Genomic DNA, 5,218 nt, shown 5'->3' with positions numbered 1-5,218 from the left:
ATCCCTCAGACTAGATGACTAGATGACTAGAAATATTGAAACTTTTATCATTAACTACTCAATAATTATATGGTGTCTCTGGCATGAAGCACCATATCTTTGAACCAATGTTCTTTGACTTTAGTTCCCTTTCTCTATGTCTCACTGTGCACCATGTTTGACAGCTTCTCTTGTATTCGTCTTGTTCAATGGAAAAATAAATGTTCATTCAACTGAAAAAGTGTGTTATTGTGGTCCTGCAACATGTAATATCCCCAGTGGTGAACCCGACATAGTTGTGGTGTGTTTGGAAATGATTTTTTGCTTCTTTTCATCATTAACAAACTTCGTGCCCGGTCCACACTGTCATTTTGTGCTAGTGCTTTGCACCCTACTAACTGTGCTTGTGCTTTTACTACTGTTCCTGATGTACATTTGGTTAAAAGTGAACAATTACCTGGCCCCAGCCATGTCAGCAGCCATTTAACCGTTACCAGCAAATCATGGCCACTGTCAAATGCTACTAGACAGCAACACCTGCTGCACGGCCAGTGCATGCCGCTTAGTGACATTGTGAACAATAACCATGTGAAGGACATTGTGTTTCATGCCTCAGCTAAACAGTCTCCTTCAGGTTGCTTTGATGTACCGACCAAGTTTGTGAACTGTAGTTTGAACGTTCATGCACATGTGGTTGCACATTCTTATATGCTTGACGTCATTGCTCCCCCCCCCCCCCCCCCCCCTCCCCCTCATGCCGCCTCAGTGACACCAGTCACCTCAACTGTGCCGGTTTCCGCTCCGTGGTCACACCACACACCATGCTCACCTTCTGCCCGCTCTCATAATGGCACTGGCTGTTTCATCTGTGCCAGTTTCCAGGTCAACCCCCCCTTGGCTGCATTGCGACTGACTTCCGCCCACTGTTGTAACAGCACCAGCTGTTGTGCCCACGCTGCACCCAACTCCGGGCCTGCAGTTGGGACACATTATGCCATTGGTTGCACCGACTCACTTCACATCGTGTGCTGCCTGCGGCCATGCCCCCATGCAGACCTCGAGTGATGCATCATCCACCGCTACTGAACTCACGGCGTCAAGGGTTTCCTACACTGCTCACGCAGATCTTTGCCTCCTAGTACTGCATCAACATGTGTTACCCATCAGATTTCCTAAGCTGCCTGCATTGCAATAGGACAATCCTAAGACTTGGTTCATATTGATGGATCATCTACTGGAAATCTGCGGGATTTTAGACGATGACACACATTTTGTCTGCCTGGTGAGCCACCTCCATGCTCATCCAGACCTCATCAGTGATCTGCTTCTCTCACTGCCTACCTCGCCCAAGTATTTAACGGCACAAGCATTACTCATTGATCAACTTTGTTGCCCTCCAGCAGGGGCTATCCACCACATCATCCATGACAAGCATCTCAATGACTGCACACCTTCGCAGCTTTGGCAGTGCCTTTGTGCATTAATTGATGACCAAGCTCTAACAGACGCCATGCTGTAGAACTTGTGAATGGTCAAGCTTCCATCAGACATACAACTTCACCTACTATCTCAGATAGGGATCCTCTCGATGTTCGCCTACACATCGCTGATCAGGCCTACACTATCATTCGTCACCGACACCGTCTGTCATGGATGACATCGCCTTCACCTTCATTTAGCACTCCTGCACCTTCAGTTCCATGCCCAGCTGGCAGGGGCCAGCCAGGGCATCTCAGCAGCTCAGCGGCCTGCCAGGAGCTGCCACGTGGCGACCTATAGTCCAGTGAAACTGTCAGAAAAAAAGCCTGTAACTTGCAAAAGGTGGGGTAGAAGATTTTATTTTTTTAACTCGTTCATATTGTTGGTAAGGTTAGAAAACCAAGTTCTGCCAGCAAAATTTCTCTTGGGAAAACTTTCTGCAGTCAAAAAACTTTTTTCGGTTTTTTCGGTTTTTTCAAAATTCTCAGTTTTATTTGCTCCTATCGCTTTGACGTCTATTTTCTTTTTTAAAGAGCACAAAATTCTCTACAAATTTGATTCTTACCATTTTTTCTACTCCCAGTACATCTACATCTACATCTACATTGATTACTCTGCAATTCACATTTAAGTGCTTGGCAGAGGGTTCATCAATCCACAGTCATAGTATCTCTCTCCCATTCCACTCCTGAACAGCGCACAGGAAAAACGAACACCTAAACCTTTCTGTTCGAGCTCTGATTTCTCTTATTTTATTTTGATGATGGGCTCAACAAAATATTTTCGCATTCGGAAGAGAAAGTTGGTGACTGAAATTTCGTAAATAGATCCCGCCGCGAAGAAAAACGTCTTTGCTTTAATGACTTCCATCCCAACTCACGTATCATATCTGCCACACTCTCTCCCCTATTACGTGATAATACAAAATGAGCTGTCCTTTTTTGCACCCTTTCGATGTCCTCTGTCAATCCCACCTGGTAAGGATCCCACACCGCGCAGCAATATTCTAACAGAGGACGAACAAGTGTAGTGTAAGCTGCCTCTTTAGTGGACTTGTTGCATCTTCTAAGTGTCCTGCCAATGAAATGCAACCTTTGGCTCTCCTTCCCCACAATATTATCTATGTGGTCTTTCCAACTGAAGTTGTTCGTAATTTTTACACCCAAGTACTTAGTTGAATTGACAGACTTGAGAATTGTACTATTTATCGAGTAATCGAATTCCAACGGATTTCTTTTGGAACTCATGTGGATACCTCACACTTTTCGTTATTTAGCATCAACTGCCACCTGCCACACCATACTGCAATCTTTTCTAAATCACTTTGCAACTGATACTGGTCTTGGGATGACCTTACTAGATGGTAAATTACAGCATCATCTGCGAACAACCTAAGAGAACTGCTCAGATTGTCACCCAGGTCATTTATATAGATCAGGAGCAGCAGAGGACCCAGGATGCATCCCTGGGGAACACTTGATATCACTTCAGTTTTACTCGATGATTTGCCGTCTATTACTACAAACTGCAACCTTCCTGACAGGAAATCATGAATCCAGTCGCTTGATTAGAAGTTGCTTGTGAGGAACGGTGTCAAAAGCTTTCCGGAAATCCAGAATTATGGAACAAACCTGAGATCCCCTGTCGATAGCGGCCATCACTTCGTGCGAATAAAGAGCTAGCTGCATTGCACAAGAACGATGTTTTCTGAAACCGTGCTGATTACGTATCAATAGATCGTTCCCTTCAAGGCGATTCATAATGTTTGAATACAGTATATGCTCCAAAACCCTACTGCAAACCGACGTCAATGATATAGGTCTGTAGTTCGATGGATTTCTCCTACTACCCTTCTTAAACACTGGTGCTACCTGCGCAATTTTCCAATCTGTAGGTACAGATCTATCGGTGAGCGAGTGGTTGTATATTATTGCTAAGTAGGGAGCTATTGTATCAGCGTAATCTGAAAGGAACCTAATCGGTATACAATCTGGACCTGAAGACTTGCCCGTATCAAGCGATTTGAGTTGCTTCACAACCCATAAGGTATCTACTTCTAAGAAACTCATGCTAGCAGCTGTTCATGTTTCAAATTCTGGAACATTCCATTTGTCTTCCCTGGTGAAGGAATTTCGGAAAACTGCGTTCAATAACTCCGCTTTAGCGGCACAGTCGTCAGTAACAGTACCATCGGCACAGCGCAGTGAAGGTATTGACTGTGTCTTACCGCTTGTGTACTTTACATACGACCAGAATCTCTTCAGATTTTCTACCAAATTTCGAGACAATGTTTTGTTGTGGAACCTATTAAAGGCATCTCGCATTGAAGTCAATGCCAAATTTCGCGCGTCTGTAAATTTTAGCCAATCTTCCAGATTTCGCGTTCTTCTGAACTTCGCATGCTTTTTCCGTTGCCTCTGCAACAGCGTTTGGACCTGTTTTGTGTACCATAGGGGATCAGTTCCATCTCTTATCAATTTATGAGGTATGAATCTCACAATTGCTGTTGCTACTATATCTTTGAATTTGAGCCACATCTCATCTACATTTGCATAGTCAGTTCAGAAGGAATGGAGATTGTCTCTTAGGAAGGCTTCTAGTGACACTTTATCTGCTTTTTTAAATAAAACTATTTTGCGTTTGTTTCTGGTGGATTTGGAAGAAATGGTATTGAGCCTAGCTACAACGACCTTGTGATCACTAATCCCTGTATCAGTCATGTTGCTCTCTATTAGCTCTGGATTGTTCGTGGCTAAGAGGTCAAGTGTGTTTGTGCAACCATTTACAATTTGCAGGGGTTCGTGGACTAACTGCTCGAAATAATTTTCAGAGAAAGCATTCAGAACAATCTCGGAAGATGTTTTCTGCCTACCACCGGTTTTGAACAAGTATTTTTGCCAACATATCGAGGGAAGGTTGAAGTCCCCACCAACTATAACCATATGAGTGCGGTATTTATTTGTTACGAGACTCAAATTTTCTCTGAACTGTTCAGCAACTATATCTTCGGAGTCTGGGGGTCTGTAGAAGGAGCCAATTATTAACTTAGTTCGGCTGTTAAGTATAGCCACCAAGGGAAGAATTTTTCTCACACTTTCAAGTGTATCTAAGGCGCTACAGTGCATCAAAAAATACTAATTTTTCAAATTTCGAGCAACGTGGCAAATTACCTAATTTTTGAACACTGTTATTTCAGTTTCTATTTGTGTAGTATAAACATATTACTCATCATGTTATTCATTGGAATTTACCATCTTACTCTGCTGCAGGGCCAGGACAAACAGCATCATATTCAGTAACTACGAACACATTCATGTCAGATTGCGTGAAGTTTATTTGTGTTACAATATGTAATATGATTGCATGCAGGTGCCGTACATTTCTACATTTGACTGACGTTAATGATCAGTTATAAGAAAAAGTATGTAGGAATTGTTCTTTAGCAGACAAAAGCATATTTATTCTTATGTCATTCATGGGTTGTATCGGTATGATCACGGGTGGAAGTGGATTAAATGACTTATTTGGTGTAATATTTGCTGAAAACAGCGTTGAAAAGATTTTGTCAGGACATGCATATTCCAGGGCTGTGTGAGCGCATTTATTGTGTCACCTTGCTTTGGCCTGTCAAGTGTGGGATCACATTGAGCTAAAAGAAGATGAACGTGGGACATTGAATGACTTGTCTTCTCCTTGTGATGAGTCAGAACTGTCAATTGGCCAGGATACCAGTGTTCTCAGGGTACAAGTCATAAAAAAA

This window comes from Schistocerca cancellata, chromosome 6 (genome assembly GCF_023864275.1).
Source record: "Schistocerca cancellata isolate TAMUIC-IGC-003103 chromosome 6, iqSchCanc2.1, whole genome shotgun sequence".
In the NCBI taxonomy this organism is placed as follows: domain Eukaryota; kingdom Metazoa; phylum Arthropoda; class Insecta; order Orthoptera; family Acrididae; genus Schistocerca; species Schistocerca cancellata.
Note: the sequence above shows the minus strand (reverse complement) of the source record.